The 20486-nt window shown below is 46.6% G+C and overlaps 1 protein-coding gene across 6 annotated transcripts in view; it reads left to right on the forward strand.

Moving 5' to 3' along the window:
• TSNARE1 (t-SNARE domain containing 1) overlaps window positions 1–20486 on the forward strand; it is a 518176-nt gene that overhangs the window by 65722 nt on the left and 431968 nt on the right. For 4 of the 6 annotated variants that reach the window (XM_025208583.1, XM_025208579.1, XM_025208585.1 and 1 more), the window contains exon 2: window positions 11834–11901. The gene's annotated coding sequence lies outside the window, so the exon portion shown is untranslated. Of the gene's footprint in view, window positions 1–2077; window positions 2099–5310; window positions 5331–11833; window positions 11902–20486 lie in introns of those variants that run through there. The other 2 variants (XM_025208581.1, XM_025208582.1) reach the window with 2 other exon arrangements.

Consider the following 20486-nt stretch of genomic DNA (forward strand, 5'->3'; position numbering starts at 1 on the left):
CATAGAAGCAATAGGGATCTTTTAGTTGCATTGAACTCTTTGAGAGAGCTATGTTTATTCAGCCAGTTTTACAAATTGCTGCTTTGAGCATCTGGATGTCAATTGTGAATATTTTTTAGCCCCAGAAAAATAATGCTTGGTTTTTTTTAATCCAGTTAAGGTCATGATGAATGCCGTCCATTGCTTCTCTGGCTTCTGCTCTTCTTTTCCATGGTCTTGCTTCTGCATTTCTGTCATTGTGGTTTTATACCTTTTAACCAAGAACACTCTTCGGATTACAATGTGTTCTGTGCATATTGGAGGGGAGGTTTGCAACCCATAAAATATTGCTTGCATGTGTTCATTTCTGTCATATTTGAGAAAAAAAGTAGGGTTAATTAATAAAGGGCATTCAAGGAATCTTTATTTAGGAAGCGATTTGATTTTATTCGTTTATCTGAACTTGAATTTTTAAAGTTTTAATGGATCTTGATTCTAGGGTTTTCATGAATTGTGATGACATAACGTCACTCTGTTTCTTTACTGTGAGCTCTTAAGTTTTTTATCTTTATTTAAACGCACACAGTGAACTGTTTTCCAAACGTGTGTGTGTGGGGGGGGGGGGGGTGCGCAGTGAGAGGAAAAAGTGTGGGCGCTTCTCTGAGCTTGAACCCATCCATTTTTATCTCATTATAGATCATTTTTATTTAATGCCTTTATATTATTTCATCTGTGCTTGATTTCGAGATTTGATGCAGAGACGAAGTTGCTATAACAACGTGGTGATTCACGTAATTCCAGTGACAATCTGCTGAGGTTTATTTTTCTATCATGAAGACTTATGTGGGGCTGGTGGGGCTTTCTTTTTGTTTTCAGATCAGGTGCAGCCCTTTTATTGCCATAACAGGTTTTGCCTGTGCTTATCATAAGCATGGGTAGCTTTTCTGGCATTATTCATTCACAGGTCTCAAAACTCTTGACTGGGGCCAGTACTGTTAGCCATGCCTTATGGACAGGAAACTGAAGCGCCGACGGCATCCTGGGGGTTGCCCTGCAGGTTGGGGGCAGAGTCGAGAAGATGGTCCAGGCCCTGTTGCTCCTCATCCAGTTCTTCATACACTCCCAACTCCTCCTCTCCTGTTCCCTGAAGACACTGGTACCAAGCAGCTATGCTTCTGACTTCCTAATTGCTATCCTTGAAAGACAGAAACACAAACCTTTTGATGCTTTCATTCTCTGCCGGGCAGTGACCTTGGTATCATCTGATGGTTCAGCGAGGGTGTAGGTACAAGAGCTTTTACTAAGCCTGTGGGGACTTTGAAGGTATCTATAATGCCCAGGGGTTCAGGGCTTTGCAATTATATGGATATTTTAAAAAACCAAACAAATAAAATAATGCACATGAATAAAAAATGACTGCGTTTTATTTGGGGATGGATCTAATCATGTTAAGAACGGCTGCTGGACCTCTGATTATGAAATGTGGGAGATTTCTCGGTGGTACATTTCAAATGATAAAAATTAGCCCCAAAACTCCCACCCCTGCTCCTTCATCAGTTCATTTTTGCCCTCAAGTAAAGTTAGTTGTATCACATCTAAGTTTGGGTTTTTTTTTTTTTTTTTAATTCCTTTCTTTCAGATCCTATTCCCAAATTTGTTACTGAGCATTTAAATATTGCAGCTGGAGATGAAAAGAAGTGACCCCTTCATTCATTAAAGCTTGCAGAGTGTCTGGTGTTACATAAGATTCTTGTTCTGAAGTGAACCTTGCTACTGAGAGCAAAGTTTGAACCGAGCGTGTTTTCGACATTCAAAAACAGTAACAACAGTCTTGAGATCGTGCCACTTCCATAACGTAAGGGCTCTGCAGGAAAAATAAACTAGGGGAACCTCAAGTACATCCGCGGTCTCCTCATCTGTGACCTGGACTTCTAGACACTATTATGACATCCACCACCCCACAACTACTACCACAGTCGCCACCACTACCACGTAATCGCACACGAGACGTTAAGCGGTAGTTGTTCTGCTGCACGGCCTGGGAATTCGCTGTCAGGATTGCAGCAGGGGCAGAATTCAGGTCCCTCTTTTCAAAAAAACACACAGCACCACCCCTCTGGTATAGTATTCGGATGCATGCATGTTAAACTGACCAACTGGAGTTAGCGTCTTCAAATTCAGCTATTCATGAGGGCTGGAAGGGACCCTAGGAGGTCACATCTAGTCCAACCCCCTGCTCCAAACAGGACCAGCCCCAACTACATCATCCCAGCCAAGGCTTTGTGTCTAACTGGGTCTTCAAAACCACCAAGGATGGAGACTCCACCACCTCTCTGGATAACCTGTTCCAGTGTTTTACTACCCTCCTAGTGAGAGAGTTTTTCCTAATATCCAACCTCAATTTCCCTTGCTGCAACTTGAGACAGTTGCTCCTTGTTCTGCCATACTTATTCTGCAGGGGAGGAATTGGGACACTCATAAAGCACTCGGTCTTCATGGTTTCTCTGTGTCCTGGGAAAGGGTGCCCTCAAGAGCAGTGGTTCTCAATCTTTATGTACCAGGACCCGGTTGTAAACCTGGATGGCCAGTCCCGACCCAGTAAATAGTTTAAGTAGAAAACAGCCCCCTGGCCCTGCCAGTGCCCCTCACTCCTGACCCTGACTCCTTGGGGGGGTGCGGGCTCCAAGCAGCCCCTGCAAGGGAAAACCCACAGTTTCCCATGTTTTATCTCCTTTAAAGGATAATCCTTTTTTAAAGTTTGTTCGCGACCCTTTCATATATTGTTGCGACTCACTTTTGGGTCACCACGCGCGGGTTGAGAAACGTTGCACTACAGCATGCAGTGGGAGGGGTGGTGTGCTCTTGCCCGGAAGGTAAGTAGCAAAGGTAACTACCTTATTCCTGGTTTAAAATGGGATGTTGGTGAGCTTGCGTGTCGTTGTCGCTGTTCGGACTAAGCCGTGAGCAGAGCTACGTCCCTGGGATGCTGCTCAGGATACGAGATCTGTAAGGCTCTCGCATGGCACTTACAACAGTGAATGCTAGTCGTTGTCTCAGTGTTAAGCCTTCCTTATGGCTTGCTGAACAAGATGCAGCACCTGAGCTTCTGCTTCAAGGCAGTTTTAATTAGCTGCCCCTTTTGGGAAGCAGGGGCTTTGTGCAGCCCCAGCTAGGTATTTTGGGGGATCCTAGCATTCTATCCAGGTTGTTATAAGAGAGACTTTTGTTGGAGACTTATTCCCCTTCAAAGTGGTATAACAGGGCTGAATCCCTCTGCTGAAAACCTGTTATTACTGCCTTCATTTTAGGCCCCCACCCTTTTCTCCCCAGCTGGAAATTGATGCAATCTGTAGTGTACAATTGGCCAGTCTGGAGGTTAAATCAGCCTTTTTATTTCATCCTGTAAATGAAATGCAGCTGACATTGTTAAAAAGGTCCTGGCTTTTGGCCCTTCCTAATTATATTACTTTATATTTGCATTCTGCGGGGAGGCTGCATAAGTCTGGATGCATGTCAAATCTGTAAATGGCCAAAAAGGTGACAGAAGCAGCAAACGAGCGATGGTTAAGATGCAGAAATACGGTGGTATCATCGTGTTGTTGATGGCGACCCCTCCGTGCATTAAATCTCTGTCGTGCGTACAGTTGGGGGGAGTGGGCCTGAGCTGAGAGCACAGACCACCAGCTGCTCTGCTCTTCCTGTCCTGAACCGTGAGAGGCACAGGGCACCGCTTCATCACCTTAGCAATGGAGGTAGCTTCTGTTTGGTCATCCCAGCCAAACAGAGGTGTTGTAATGTGTTGGGAAGGAAGTGGTGTAATGTGTTGCAGATATCTCCCCGGACAAGGTCTCTCCGGGAGCAATTTGCAGCAGGTCTCGTGCTCTCATTTTTGTTTGGCATGGGCGGTGGAGCGAGCCATGGGCCAGGCTCTTGCAGAAGATGCTTGTTTGCTTGCATGCATACAAATGGAGCATTATAATTTCACGAGCTCCTCAGTATTTCCATGACACCGCTTCATCAAAATAGCCATAACAGAGTCATAAATGAATTTTAAAAAATTCAAGAAAGACTGCGCGGACGTGGAACATAGGCAATGCAAATGCAAACGTAGCAGACAGCTTGTCCATAACCACGCACCACGTGTAGTGAACTCGCTCCTGATTATCCCCTCCCACAAATGACTCCTATTAATGAAGTCCCAATACACACTCTGTGCCTTAAGGATGGAAATCTGTTCAGCCTTTGGGTTGTAAATGATTGGAATGGAAAGGTTGCAGTTTTCTGTATCTTCAATCTAGCCATCTCCCACCAGTCCCATCTGTTAGCCAACCCTACTGAAGAAGCAGTGTCTGTTGAGTGCCAGCAGGATCTGTCATAAGTTGTTTTCATGTCTGGGGCCTGGCTTGGCAGTAGGGACAGACACGTGGGATTCCCAGTCGAAGGGTTAAGTAATGGGAGGTGATGGGTCCAGATGGACTGGAAATGTCTTCAGAAAGGGTTTGTCTTCTTCATGGTCTCCATGCAAATGGGCTTTGACATGGGTTTTCTGAGCTCCTCTCGTCTCAAACATAGGATCTGGTTGAGAGATCTGACGTACAATACTGATCATGCGTAATGTGATTCATGAGTGTTTTCGTCATGTATTTCTAGCATGTTGTCTGGTTGTATTTTGTCTATTGCAGTGATTTGGGATTTAGAAGTATTGAGTCTAGTCCCCTTTCTCACCATAGACTTCCTTGTACTGACCTTAGGGGCACTCTCTCCACTGCCTCAGTACTGCGCCAGGGAGCACGACAAAGAGGCAATAGCAACCTCTTGATTCGGAGGTAACGTAACCACTTTTGTGTTGCTGGGTACAGGTGAAGAAGTTGGCCCAAGAGACCGTCGGAGGTGCACACCCAGTGCCACGCGAAGATGGGCGCGTGACTTGGGTTTTGGACAGTAATGTGGATGCAGCCTCTGCAGGGCACATGGGCATGGCTGGAAATAGGGTAGCTGTGCTGTTTGTGTCTGGGTCCCCCACTTGTGAAAAGAGGATAGTTGCACTGCCATACTTCCCCGGTTTAAGTACATTACAGAAACCATCTGAGCTGAGGGCCAGGCTAAGGAGGAGCAGGTCTCCAGGTAGCAGTGGAAATGAAAATAGATGCTTAAAATTCCTGCAGGTTTTTAGTAATTGGAAGTGTTGTTAGCAGCACAGGTATAAAAGACACCATATTTGACATCTGATTTATCTTGGCAGTGTCCCCTGTTCATGCCCCAGAGGCGGTTTAGGCATCTGGGGAGCTGCCGTACTTCTGACAGACCGGGTTTGTGTCGCAAGTCGGGAAAAGTCCAGTAGGACCTGCAAGGTACTGTCCTCTAGACACCTGTCTTATTAGACGTTTTCTAACTGGCAGGGAAGCTGTATCCCCCTCTTGGCTTTTAAAAAAAAATATTATTTATAATGTGTTTGGACAAGATTTTCATTCAATAAGAGTAGGGTTAAAACGAAGTTGCGTGCTTCCTAGGTGTCGGGCATGCAACTCAGGAGGAGAATTGCTTACAGAACTGCAGCAGTGTTATCAAACCCTCAAGGATTATTTCTTCCCCCACCAATTACCTCCATCTGGCCTGATCCTGAAATAGATCTCAGCTGCTCCTCTTCTCTGAAAATTCATCAGCAGTTTCTTTACCAACTGAGACCCAATGTCTTGTTTCATTTGGTAGCTTGGTGCGGCTTTGGATGGAAAAGAAGCCCGGACCCCACACGCCCTTCCATTGAATGGGTACATAAGCTACGGGTTCTGTACACGGACCATTATTTTATGTTGTTTTTATTTTTTTACTTAGCCAGAGCCGATGCTGAGATGCCCTGTGTCAGGAGGATAGCTCACCATTAGGCACTTTGGTCCCAGCTTGTGCAAGTGCAGATGCGGGTGTAGATGCACAGCTGGTTTAAGTCCCTCACTGCTCTGCTGACTTCAAGGAGAGTGGTCCCGAGTGCTGAGACTCTGCTTGCTTTTCTTACAGAGCTCTGTCATGTTTTCGCTGCATCTTAATAAGATGTTTTGTCTCCATCGCGCCCTGCATTGATGAGTTCCTTATGCTGGATTTTTGGAGATGATGAGTACTCGCAGGCCTTGTTGTTGTCAGCAGGGACTGTTGGTGCTCTGTACATCTCACAATTAGGCACATTCCTTTAATGAGGTGTATTCTGGTTCTGTTCTCTGAGTTTCCTAGACAGCTCTTGCCCGTTCACAGATGGTGTGCAACTCGCTCTGCTTGGGGAGAAACACCAGCCTCCTGTATTCCAGTAACGTAGATTTGCAGACTTCTAGTTTCTTCCCTGTCTGGCCCACAGGTTATTTTTAAGGCTTGTGACATCCAGCATGTTCGTTCTTTCCCCACCCTCATCCCCATAGTGCCCCAAAACCTGCCAGTTCTGTGCATTATGTGATGCAGCTAACATCTCTCGTGTGCTATGTTCTTTCTTCCAACTTTCCCCAGAAGGAAGTTACGTGCGTGCAATGTAGTATCTTGTTGCAGTTGGCAGGGGTTTATTTTAAATGTGCGCGTGACTTTTCTGTGTGTTGGAGAAGGCATGCCCCCTTGCCCTTGGAGCAGACATTAGGGAGGTCTGTGGTGGTCCTTAGCGTGTGCTCCCAAATCTCAAACCACGCTCTAAGAAAGCTGTCTCTTGCAAAGACGAGCTTCATCCTTGCAGTATGAGAGGAGACCGGGAAGTGGAACAGCTGTCAGTGTATTTTGCCCTAAAGCTTTGCATGATCTTATGGTGGTACCTCACCTCTGAGCATCTTGGTGAGGACTGAAGCCTTGACTTGATGTGCTGTTCTTTGGGAGGCGAAGCAGAGAGGTCTGATGGCCGTGTGACAGTGGGAGAGCTGAGGAGATGCACTCTTGCAGTCATTATTTCTGACGCTTAGTAGCCTTCCTGCCTAGCTAAGCTGTATCGTAGTCCAGAAGAAAGCTAATGAAGGTGTGTGTAAATAAGGCTGGGGCATCATCTTGGAGATGTGATGGCATGTCCTAGCCCACTTGAGATGGCAGAAATCATTGCTTGCAGATGCTGCAACATAAGGACTCGAGAGGATACTCCAAGAGGACGCTTTGGGTTGAAACGATCAGTTGTGGGTGTGTAACTTCAGCCAAAGGAGACTGCAGCCTGCTTGTGAATTCCTCAAGGTGCTTTCCTCTGCCTAGCAGCAAAAGTGATGCTTTGCGTGGCTTTGTCTTCAACCAGATACTCATTGTCCATGATGTGTTCTCCTGCAACTCCTGGGGCACCTTGGTGGTATCGGGCTCTTGATGATGAAGGATAGGTGGAGCTGCGTCCCATGAATATTTCCGTCATGTCTGGACAATTTAACTTGTATGTCGGTGTGGCACAGGGCTCAAGGTTCCTCCATAACTTTTGTGAGTTGAGTGGCACCCAACTTCAAAAAACAATTTGTGTATCACTGTGCTTACTTCCTTGTAGAAGGGCCAGGTTTTCAGAGCATCTGAGCATCTTACCCTGGCCTTCTGCCACCTTTCTCCATGTCCTAGGCTTGACTGACCGTGTGAGATAGAAAGATGCCCTCCCAGAGGGCTGTTAGGATGTCTGCTCCTCATCCAGTGATAGGAGATCATCTAGTACCAGTAAAGGTGTTTCTTTTCCATGTCCTGGCCTGAATCCAATCTAGGATATTAAACTACAAGTTCTTGCAATGGAATTTCTCTTTGAGCTTGGACAGGGATGGTAGATTTGAGGGAGGTGGTAGCTAATTAATGAAGATGCATCTAAGGTATTACTTTTTCTGTAGCTGTCTCTCTGTATTGCCTCTCTGTAGGAGGTTAGATGCCTTCACTAAATGAGGCCGAAGTGGCACCAGTTTCTAACTTGGCCATGAGTTGTACCCTTTGCCTAGGGGATCTGAATAGTCAAAGGTAGAGCTTGCGGACCATTGTGTTGATGGTCAAGAGTAGCATACAGTGACGGCGGTGATCCACTAGATCTTAGCTGCTTGTCCTGTGGGTAAAGCCTGCTTGCAGATTTGACAGTCTAAGAATGCTTATTGTTAAATCAGGGTCATGGCTCTTTCTCACTGTTTGGATATTCAGATATCTCTGGTCACTATCTGAATGAAGGTCCAGCTTAACTGACCAGATACCCCCAAATTATGCCTTCCTGTCAATGAAAAATCCTTTTACATTAGTTCTCCGAGCAAAGCTCTGCAATAAATGGAGATGATGGGAATGTTACGTTGGGTTTTCTCTGATTTTGCACCTGACTTTCTCTGTATTGGGGGTGGGGAGTATGACCCCCTTTCTTGGATCTCTCAAGCATGTTAAAAACCCTGGCAGCAGTAGGACACTGGCAGCTGTTGTACCCTGCTCTCCTGTGGCACGTTTGGGTGGTATGCCTTGTAGTTGCATGGCAGGGTCGACCGTGTAGTTTTTAGTAATGATTTAGACAAGGATTTGATTGGGATGGTTTGGATGGGGATCATCCTCTCCCTGGCAGGGATCCGGGACCCGATGACCTCCAGAAGGTCCCATCCAGCCCTAACTTTTTATGATTTTATGATATCTGCCTTAATTGGCTCTAGGCAACACCAGTGTCTCTGAAGTCTATCTGATGTGCAGACCCTTGACAGGATCTTTTGGGATAGAAAGGTCCGGCAAGTGAAAGAGCTGGGATTGGGGGCTCACAAAACGTCTGATTTTTGGCTATCATGGATGTGATGGGTTGCTCAGTAAAACGGATCCAGTTGACTTAAGGGAGTAGCCATGTCATGCAGAGAAATGATGGACCTGCTCTCCATAATTGATATAAGGCAAACCTGATGACTAGACCCCATACTTTCTGCCTCTCTGCATTTCATCTAGATGTTTTCCTAGGATGCAACGGATAGTGCAAACTTTCATTAGAAGCAGCAGCTCATTGCTGATAACCCGAAGTTGCTGCTGAAGTGCCATGGAGAGCTTGGCACTGCAGAAGGTCAAAGATCTCACTTTCTGGTCCATACCGTTTCTTGCAGTCCCCTTGGTGCCATGCATAGGAGTCACTGGGACATGGGTGTAACCTTTTTCTGTTCCTTGCTTGGTCCCTCCATAAATCAGGGCTATGATGGTCCTTACATACCATGGCAAGCTCATGTGTTTGTGCTGGCTTCTGCAACGCTCAGGAGTTTCCAAGTTATTTTGGAGTCAGGCCTACCATGTAGGACATGGGACTGCATGGAGAAAGGAGAGACACTGGGCTTTGTTTCTGCGTGTGTGACATGAGGCAACCCCCACTCTGTGCATCTCTTCCTTTTCCCACCCTATGCCCATTTGCTCCACTGGAGCTCTGATCTCTTTTTTTAGGCATGGGTTGTTCCTCCCTCTTTGTTTGCAAAGTTTCTGGCACAGTTTGGCCCTGGTTTCAGCTGAGTCTGTATGCAGTGCTGCAATACCAATACTGCAATAATAATTCTTCTTGGATTGCAAAAGTTTTTTGTTTTTTTTTTTTTATTTGAGTCAGACCTGCTAGTGGGAAAGCTAACTTAGTTCAGGGTTTTACAGATTGATGTTTGAGTATATGGGCATGTACATATATATGTAAATATCAGCGAGTGTATTTATTACAGCAACATTTAAAATAGGAAGGGAGTCGGCACGTGGAGTCAGATTCATCAAAGATATAGCAACACACTTGGGTATTTATGCCTCAGTTTTGAATAAGTAGTAGATGCTCATATGCATTATTAACCAGAAGTAGGAATCGGGGTAGTTCTAAAGATTGCTAATCAAAAGGATAGAGGCGATACTTTGGTGACTAATGGATATGGCCGTTTATTTTTATTTCCCAATTAGGTCCGTTAAAAATTGTTCTTAATGGCAGTTGCAAGCAATCTTGGCATGCTCAGGAGTCTTCTGGCTTTCAACCTCCTATTCTGCAGTCTATGTGCTTGAGGATATAATATTTGCCACAAGTAGCTGTGACATGCTGTATTATGTTTTAAAAGCTTAACTGTGTCATAGTTAATTGTGAGACAGAATCTAACAGAAGATTTCTATGTCTATCACAGCGGGAGACACTTTCTCTCACTGCTCCATTGTGGCTGTAGGGGGGTTGTGCTTCTGGAGGTACCAACATGTGCATAAGCGGTACAGCTATCTCATGGATGAACTTAGAGTTTTGAGAAGGAGGGTGCGGATGATGTGGTGCATCATCTCATATAACATGGCCCACATTTTCCTCCAGTTAAAATAAATTACCTGCTTTACTAATATGCTACAGGCTTAGAACTATATTATTCTATTTAAAATTGAAGAAAAAGCAAATACGACTTTTTTGGAAGTTGCATTAATTTGCTGTTACATATTAAAAAAACAAACTAGGCACAAAAAAAATCAAAATGTTTCATTAGTTCTGTAGCCATTAGAGTTAAACGTACGTCTTTTTCAGATTCATGAAACTAAGTCTAGGCTTCTTGAGCATCTTAGCAATGCATCCAGTGCTTCACTGAAAGTTATTTCCATACCTGAGTTTGTGTTTACTTGAGATAATGTTTTTAGCTACAGTTAAAAACAATCTGCAGGGCTGTGAAATAGGAGCTAAATTACCAGGAGCAGCTACCAGGCAGCAGAACTGCCAAAGAAAGGATAGCTTGATTGAACATCAAACTTATTAAAAAGGAGTGAAGTTTGTTAATACTGTGGAAAGTGTTTCAAAGCAATCGGGTAGATTAAAATGAGCCATGCAGTCAGTTGACTCCTTCAGTCCTGCCTGAATAGAAATGATCATCCCCCTGATTCCTGCTAATGTCTCTGCATTCAGCAGGTGTTAACAACCCTCTCTTCTTTTTAATGGTCTTGATGGTCCACTATTTAAACTGTCCTTTCTTCTGCAATGTTGCTGTCTGTTAGCCATTCCTGGTACTCTCTCTCTCTTTCACGGCCCTGCAGACCTGTTTTTAGCTCTAGCTAAAAATCTTAACTTGGATGTAGTAATATTTACTCGGGGCTGGAAATGACTGACAGTGGAAGTATTGGAGGCACTGTCAGAAATCTCAAGAAGGCTAGATTTTGTTTTATGCATCTGCATGAGAGACTTGCATTCAACTATGATGACTACAAGACTAGTGGCACAATATTTTTCGACTCTTGTCTCTTTTTTTGCCTTGTTTGCTGTACATACTTTTACATTTATAATCTAGCAAATAAGTGCACATTCCAGTAGTTGCATTTGTTTTTGCTTTGATCTTAAACTGAATGATACAGTGCCAGTTTCCTAGCATATTAACAATGCATCTAGTTTCTCTTGAACTGGAGACAAAATATGCATTTTGTTGTATATGGTGATGTGCTACACCATCTGCACCCCCCTTTTCTAAATCCTGGATCTGCCCATGGGAATAGTTCACATGCTTGAAATCAGTGGTTCTCAACTAGGGTGTCTCCAGATCCTTTGAAGGGTGATGCAGAGTATGAGGAGATAAACTAAGCAGATTAGCCAAGCTTGGGTTTGTCCCTGCCTGGATGATCCCCCACCCAGGCTGTCCAGCTCCCTCGCCTCCCCCTCACAGAGGGAGATCATGCTGGTGGGCGCTGCTCCTTGGTGCTTAATTTGCTCATCTTTAAATTAAGGACTGCACTCCCTCACCACACAGAAGACCTCCAAATAATTACCTTTGGGCAGTTTGGTCTCCCTGTAAAAGAGTATTACTTTCTGTTGAGCAATCCATGAAACATCCCCCAAAGTGTAGGGGCTGTTGCTGGAAACCACAATTCAAAGGGCTGTGAGTAGTCTTGTGCATCTCTGACGGTAACAAGTATGTTGTGTTTTTCTTCCTCCCCACTAAATAAGTTACATTTTGCATTTCAGGTTGTAGAAGAATCTTGTCTGACGGGGAGGAGAGGACGTGAGCAAATCACCTCTACAGGTCCTTATAGGTAAGGGGGAAGGATCTTGTTGACAGTTGGAGATTGTGACCTGGGAGGGAAGTCCTGCACCTTGCAAAGGTTGGAACACCTTGCATGGTTTCCGTGGTGGATGGGATTGTTTCTGGTTCTCCATCACCGATAATTTTAGAAACTGCTCTCTCTCTTTTGAGTTCATAGTCGGGTAAATGGGGTTTGGATCGTGCAAGATATTAGCCTGTTTTTTGTTTCCAAGCCAAGCCTTCCAGGAGGACACTCCATTCATTATTTGCATCCTGTCTTCAAACTGCCAGGTTGTATTATTGTGAAGGTGTTAGGCGGTGTCTGCACTAATGTGATTTGAAATGTAGGCAACCGTCAATCCTTCTGGATCATGGTATATGCCTGGGTGGTCACCAGGACCTTTGGCACATGTGCCTATGGAGGAGTGGAGGCTGCCCAGACCTTTCATCCCCACCTTTTTGATCATTGAGACCGAATCCAGGGGTCAGACCGAGTCGGGACGTTTGGTGCCTTGATGTCTATAGTTATACATGTGTCCGGAAATACCCAGCTCTCTCACATGGCAGGCAGGGATTCTACCACTGAACCACAATATCCGCTGGTGATTTGAAATGCCACCTACCTAACTGCTTTAACAAGACACCTATTTACCTACTCAAGCATAGATGAGGGTGTGGCTGGTCTTCCACTTCTCCATCCTTGGTCTTTGTATCAACAGAGATTGAACACTTCCTCCTACAGGTAGGTTGGGTTAGCTGCCCATGGATCATACATAGTTTCATAGTTTCAGGGTCGGAAGGGACCTAATAGATCTTCTAGCCCGACCCCCCGCCAGGGCGGGAGAACAACCCAAAAACACAAACAAAACCACTCACCCTAAAAACAAAAACGGGACTCAAATGAGTCCAGCCAGGTAAGTATCCAGCCTCTTCTTAAAGATCCCCAGGGTAGGGGCCAGCACCACCTCCCTTGGAAGTTGGTTCCAGCTCCTAGCCGCCCTGACTGTGAAGTAGTTTTTTCGGATGTCCAATCTGTACCTCCTCTCCATCAACTTGTGCCCATTATTCCTTGTTATGCCAGCAGGGGCTAGGGGAAACAGCGTCTCCCCCAAACCCTTCTGGTTCCCCCTAGTGAGTTTATAGACGGTCACCAGGTCCCCCCTCAGCCTTCTCTTGTGGAGGCTGAATAGGTTCAAGTCCCGCAGTCTCTCACTGTAGGGTCTGCCCTGTTGTCCCCGGATCATGCGGGTGGCCCTCCTCTGGACCCTCTCCATGTTGTCCACATCCCTCCTGAAATGGGGCGCACAGAACTGGACACAATACTCCAGCTGCGGCCTGACCAGCGTCGCATAGAGGGGGAGGATCACCTCCCTGGCTCTACTCGAGATGCACCTGTGGATGCACGACAAGGTCCGGTTAGCCCTGCCAACCATGACCTCGCATTGTCGGCCCATGTTCATCTTGGAGTCAATAATGACACCAAGATCCCTTTCCGCCTCCGTGCTCTCAAGTAGGGAGTTCCCCATCGTATAAGTGTGCTGCTGGTTCCTACTACCCAAGTGCAGCACCCTGCACTTGTCCGTATTGAAACGCATCCTGTTCCTGTCTGCCCACCCCTGTAACCTATCCAGATCCTTCTGCAATCTCTCTCTCCCTGCTAGCGTGCTCACCTCCCCCCAAATTTTGGTGTCATCAGCGAATTTAAACAGGTTGCTCTCCACCCCAACATCAAGATCGCTGATGAAGACATTGAACAGCGCAGGGCCCAGGACCGAGCCCTGAGGGACTCCACTACCCACCTCCCCCCAAGTCGAATATGATCCATCCACCACCACCCTCTGAGTGCGACCCTTCAGCCAATCTGCAATCCATCTGACCGTGTAGGCATCTATGCCACAGTCGCCTAGTTTACTAATTAGGATGGGGTGAGAGACGGTGTCAAAGGCCTTGCTGAAGTCCAGAAAGACTACATCCACCGCGACACCTGCATCCATGGCCTTTGTGACCTGATCATAAAAGGCAATCAGGTTGGTCTGACATGATCTCCCCCTAATAAATCCATGCTGATTGCCCCTGAGCATCATCTCGGATGCCGGCCCATCACAAATGTGCTCCTTGATGATCTTCTCAAAGAGCTTCCCCAGGATTGAGGTAAGACTGACGGGCCTATAATTGCCCGGGTCCTCCCTTTTCCCTTTTTTGAAGATGGGGACCACATTAGCTACCTTCCAATCGTCTGGCACCTGGCCCAAGCACCACGATCGCTCGTAGAGCCGTGCCAGGGGCCCTGCAATAACCCCAGCCAGCTCCCTCAGCACCCTGGGGTGGAGAGCATCCGGACCCGCTGACTTGAACGCGTCCAGCCCCTCCAGAAGCTCTCTAACCCGGTCCTCCCCAACCTGAGGTCTGAAGGCGATCCCCTCGCGTCCGGCTTCTATCACAGCAGGGAAGTCCCGGTCCCTGCACAAGAAAACGGAGGTGAAGAATTGGTTAAAGAGGTCCGCTTTATCCTCTGACGCAACCACCAGATTGCCCCGCATATCCTGCAGGGGCCCCACATTACCCGGCGCCTTCTTCATCCTCCCAATATATTTGAAAAAGGACTTTTTGTTATCCTTAATCCTGGACGCTAATCCGAGCTCTATCTCCGCCTTGGCCTTCCTAACAGCCCGCCTGCAGGCCCGAGCAGAGGAGGTATACTCCTCTTTGGAGATTACACCCCCCTTCCACCGGGCGTACGCTGCCCTTTTGGCAAGCAGGCATTCCCGGACACACTTGGTGAGCCAGGGGGGCTTTCGGACACTCCTGCCCGCCTTGCTTCTTGTCGGGATGGACACCCCTTGGGCCCCGAGTATCGTTTCCTTAAGGAACGACCACTCCTCTTGGACGCTGAGTTCCTCTGCCCTCAAGGACCCCAGTTCCTCTCCCACTAATCTCCTCATCTCACTGAAGTTGGCCCTCCTGAAGTCTAGGGCCACCACCTTGCTGCGGGCCCTTGACACTCTACACATACGTACCCTGCCCTTGCTTGTCACAGGTTTCAATGCGGACTTGATTAACTAGTCTTGTTTCAAGAGTGACTTTATAGGTGCATGTTTCCATATACATGGAGGGATTTGTAGTTGTTGATAGTATGCTAGGCACTAGCGGTCTTTAGGGCATCCCTGGAGGGTGCAAATTGGGGTGACTGCCCTGGGCCCCGCAGTTTGGGGGGCTGTGCAGAGCTGAGCGGAGCAGCCGCGGTGACTCTGTACTGCCAACACTTGCTTCGAGTCCAGCCACTTGCTATCCCTGCCGCCATCGCTGCTGGTGGTGGCGGCAACTGCTTTGGGTCTGGGGCAGGTGGGATCAGAGCGGGAGCGGGGCCCCGCATGAGCTGATTTGCCCTGGGCCCCACTCAGGTCAGCTCTGGCAGTCTTATTACCACCCGCTCCCAGCTCTGGATGTATAGTGCTGGTGCAGTATTTCTGTAGAGAACAATGTTTTGAAACTTGATTGCTTAAAGTTGGGTACCTGAAGTCCATGTTGAGGTGCCTAAGGTCAAGCGAAGTCACCCAAGCTAAGAAGAGCTCTGCGTGTTCAGTATCTCTGAAAATATACAATTTGGGGCTCACTCTTACACTTGTTGTCTTGTGGAAAGACACTCCTAGTCTTGCTGCCATGTGCAAAGTTTTGGCAACGTGGGCATAGCTCACCAGGCTGAAATGCAAGGTGGAACGTGATCAATGGTTTATGCATAACATCCTCTGAGACATGCCAGGACTTACAACTGTGGCACTGGCTGTCTCTCTGCCATTGTGTTTGCCAGCTCCATACCACTGAGGTTGGCTGTACAGCCACTCCCCGACTTGCAACGTTTCGAGTTGCAACGACTGGCACTTACAACGTTTATAAATTGACGCCCTGTTTCGACTTTACGATGCTTGATGCGACGCGATGCTTGATCTGTTTTCATCTCCCTGGAGAACATCTGTCCAAATTTCCTTGGACACTTTCTTTCAGACAAGACTCCAGAAAACCTGCAGCCAAGGCTCCCAAGAAGACTCCAGCCGAGAGCCCTTCAAAAAGTTCAGCAAAGTCAACTGAAAGTCGTCCTTCCAATCAATATGATTGCTATTTACAGTATAAATACATATTACTCCTCTATAATTGATTGAGTACAAAATTCTGGGTTATTTTTGGTGAAAACAGGGGATCGAGCCTTGGTTTAGGAACCAATCCCCTGTTTATAATATTGTTTCCTATGGGAAAGTTGGTTCCGAGTTGCAACGTTTCAACTTAAGACGTGGTTTTGAGGAACCAGTTGTGTCATAAGTCCGAGGACTGCCTGTATTTTGGGGGCCCCTGTAGTGTCCCAGTTACTCTCCTGGGAATTGGATGAGAGTGCCCGAGTTACCTCCCTGAGGATGTGCCATCTGTTTCACCAGCAGATTTCACGAGTGACTAGCTCCGTTCTCGGCCAAGAGAGCAGAAGCAAAGCGCCATTCACCGCGCACGTAACTTTTCCTATAATCGCTCTTCTCTTCTCCCTCGCTTGAAGCATTCGTTAACGTGGAGTTGTAGGAGTCAGCCGCTGATTTACATGGATGCCTTTTTCATTAAGTTGCTTGTGATAGTGGCTGTGTTTTTCAGCCCAAGCTCCCACAACTTCTGCATTGGCAGGAGGGAGGGCAGGGTTTTGAAGGGCTGGTTTTGCGATCGAAACTGGGCGTAACTTTATTGTAAATTATTTATTCACTTTTCTGACTGAAGAGTTTGTGCTCTGAAAAAAATAGTGTTCTGCTGCTCTCAGTTTGGAGCCTTTTGCTTTTTTTTCCTTAGAAAATGTGTGTGTGGGTGTGTGTGTGTGTGGTGTGCGCGCACTCTTCTGCTTTTCTTTTTCCCTTTAAAGAGTGTGTGCGCACGTGTGTGTGTTTGTTTCAGTTTGTGGGTTCAACTTGGCTTGTTGCAACTTCATAGCAGAGACATCTTTGACTGCTACCCTGGTACGGTGGGCTGTCTTAAATATTGAACACTCACGGACGTGGAGACCTTAGCCGTATGGTTTTTTCAGTCCCATTTAAGGGAAGTTGAGACTCATACCTTCTATGTGGACAGATAATTTCAATCTCCAGGGCTGTCCTAACACCAAGGTTGCCTAAAAAATGAGATGTAGGAGACATCGGTATTCTGACGTGATCTGTTTAGGTCTCAGAGTGAAAGGGCAGGTGCTTTTAAAGGGTATCATCAAGTTATAAACCCTGTTGCGTTCTTGTTTCATTAGGAGCTACATCTGAAGAGGAGATCTATCTATTTGATGTTGGTTTTTTCTGTTGGGTTTCTAATTTTCTGGTTCTGTGACTCAGTTTGAGACGCAATTTTCTTTGCGTGCTGGAGACTGGCCTTGAATGGAAAACTGGGCACAGTTGAATGTGGCCTTGAGGAGTTATATAACCTGTGAGGTTAAACACTACTTTGCATTCTCTGTAGATGAGCACATTGCTTTTAATACAGAGTAGATTATTAATTTTCTCCCACTCTTAAAAAAATTAAGATACCTTATTCAGGAAGGTGTTGGACTCCCCACCTCTTGGTGTCTTTAAACCCTTATACTGTAGCTTCACCAGAAGTTACAGGCTTGTTGCAGACATCACTAGTCTGAATTTTGTGGCTTGGATTATACAGCAGATCATTTTAGATGCTTGCAATGGTCTCCTCTGGTGTAAAAAAGCCTATGGGGGATGTCTTTGGAGCTTGGATTGTGTGAAGGGTTACTTGCAACCAACTGATGTGCTGATACGTGCAGGCTGAGGCTGTCACATTTATTGCAGTCATGTAGCATCCCATGTGCCGAGCAGTGTGGCGTACCCACCCCAATCTGTTCCCATTTCTGTGGTATCCGATCAAATGCTGATTTACTGGAAGGTGGATGCTTTGCAGGGTTAGGTTCCTTCCTGGCCTGCGCAAAGGAGGCCTTGTGACCAATCTGGGAGTTGTACGTAGCTACTACGAACTGGGACTGAATGGATGCACCAGCTGTTTGCTATGGCTTTTACCTCTCCAAGCAGCTATGTGAGACTGCGGGGGTGCTCCAGTGGATCAGGAAAGCAGTGCCCTTGGAAGTAAAAGCTGCAGCAAAGAGCTGAGCATCTGGTTTTTCATTTGCCAACGTGCTGAAATCTAAGCACGTTGTGAACCATCTAGATATGGCTTGGGACTGGACTAGATGACGTCTGGGGGTTCTTCCCAGCCCTACTTCTCTCTGATTCTGTGAAAAGCACCAGGACTTGCAGCTTGCACGGTGCTGATGTACTCAAGACATTATGGTGGAAGCCGTAGTCTAGCTTCATCCAGCCATTCACCACCCAACGACCACAGGACGTTGCAGATTTGCTGTTTGGAATGGGGGAGATGTTGCTCAAAGCCAAAATGGGGGTTTGCTTTCTGGTCATCACTGGACAGCCTTGCAGGAGGCAGTGGGCTTGACGTCCTGGCTATTGCATGCCTCAGGGACGTATGTGCTTTAGAGCGTTGTCCTCCCTGCATCAGTCTGGGATGTCTGCCTGCTTAAAAACGTCTCTCGGAGCAAAATAAGGGTGGAAAGAATCAAGGCCGATCTCTGCTGAGGGCAGGGCTTCTGAATCTACATAATTGGCAAAATAATACATTCGAGTTGACAGTGTCCTGCTTAAATCCTACTGAGTCAGGTGTAGCTCTCCAAACTGCTGTCCTCATCCCACACAGCATCAGCACTGAGTAACCCGTAATAAACTGAGCATCGCTCTGCTTTGCAGGGGGACCGTAATGTTCTTCCACAGCTGAATTGGACCGCACTTAACCTGTCGATAAGCTTCAGGGTTTGTTTCTGTAACTATGATATGTGGCCTGATGGAATGGTTTTCTGCTTGCTTCTGTACTGACTGCTCTTTCCTCTTTGATGCTGAAGCATGCTGGCTCACAGTTCGTGTTTACTGCAGCGTGCTAAAAATGTTGATGTTTTACAGAGCAGGATGAAGAAAATGGTAGAGATAACATCCCCGCTCTGCCTCTGACCTCAAAGTATGTTTCATTCTAGATCTTGTCACGATTGGGGGATGCTGGTAGGGGAGCTCTCTCAATAATCTCTCTCTCCTTAGGATCTCAGGTCTTTTCATGCACGGGGAAATCAAACTTCTTTTGCCCTGCTTACTTGGTAGATGGAAAAATCTGAATGTTATAGAAAGGGTAGGTGCCTTGCCCAGACTCTTACAGCGCAATCACCACGCTTCCTTATTGCCACCGTCCTGCCCATTGCTGATCCCCAGACCTGTCGTTAGATAATTGTGCTTGGTCAGACTAGTCTAGTATTTCCCAACTTGCTGTGGGTTTGTGGTAGCTTTGCCAATATTGTGGTTCTTTACAGCACTGCTTGGGTTTTTTTTTTTTTTTTTGATATTGTTTAAATTTGTGATGCCACCAACCAGCTGAATTGAATGGTGTACTATTGGTTCCACCCCACAGCATGCCATGCCTGTAGTGTTGTCCCATGTGTTTTCAAATTTGCATTGAAGACGACAAACTAATTCCCCCTGTCCACTGCCCCCCACCGGGTAATTGCATCCAAAACCTCTGAAAAGATGCCCTTGTGTTTTGTGCATGGTGATCTGATAGAGGCAGAACTCCCATGCTGCTAGGACCTCCCATCATTATGCTCCAAATTTTATGCAGTCTTTAAAAAGGTGCTGCCATGAATTTACTTCCTTGAATCTCTCTTTATCATATATTTCTCTTTTCATTCTTTGACATCCTCTCAGAAGCTGGAAGCCACCACATCTCTCAAAGATGTGTAGAAGCAGCAAAGAGTGCTGGAGAGCACGGGGGCGCCTGCTTCTCAGTGGGGAGGGTGCTAAGCAGAAATGACCTCCCTGGTTATTCATGTCGGAGATCAGAGCAGCGGCCGGTCAGCTGCTTACTGACTCCCACCCGGAGTCGTAAAACTGTCGCCTCAACAGGCGGGTAGTGATGGATGAGGTGAGATTAACCAGGCCCAGACGCGTGTTGGTTACAGAAGTTTGTTTACTTGCGTCGCTCAGATAGTGACGCGCGACGCAGGCTGAGCCCTTGTTCCGTTGCAGTTTTTCCAGTTATAGCGATTATAATCAAGCGTGTGGTCTCAGGTTACAGCTAACGATACAACGATTGCGATCAAGCGTGCAGTTTCGGGTTATAGCTAACGATGACGGACGTGGCGCCGGGAACGAGCTATCGTGCCTGCAGGGCTTTGATACGTCAATATTATGCTGACGGGAAGCTATTGACAGCTGATCAGACTGTCAATTTACTCTGATGATGATCTTAGGTTTCTCCTTAGAGATTTCCGCAGAGGTCTCCCAGAGTTTCTCCGACTTGGGCAGAAGTTGCTAAACTATTTATAGACAGAGGTGTCTCTCGGAGGTATCCAATGATGAACTGCTAAATGGAATCTTTAATTATCTGGCAAGCAGCAGTTCTTTGTGTTCTCAGGTTGCTATCAGGTTATAAGGTAGTGGGCTAGGTTTCTAGTATGTTACGTGTGAGGTACCTACGCTTGTTTCTTGACCAATTGCAGGGATTTATGGCAGGGCTATCCCCTTTCAC

This window comes from Alligator sinensis, unplaced genomic scaffold (assembly GCF_000455745.1).
Source record: "Alligator sinensis unplaced genomic scaffold, ASM45574v1 scaffold326_1, whole genome shotgun sequence".
Taxonomy (NCBI): domain Eukaryota; kingdom Metazoa; phylum Chordata; order Crocodylia; family Alligatoridae; genus Alligator; species Alligator sinensis.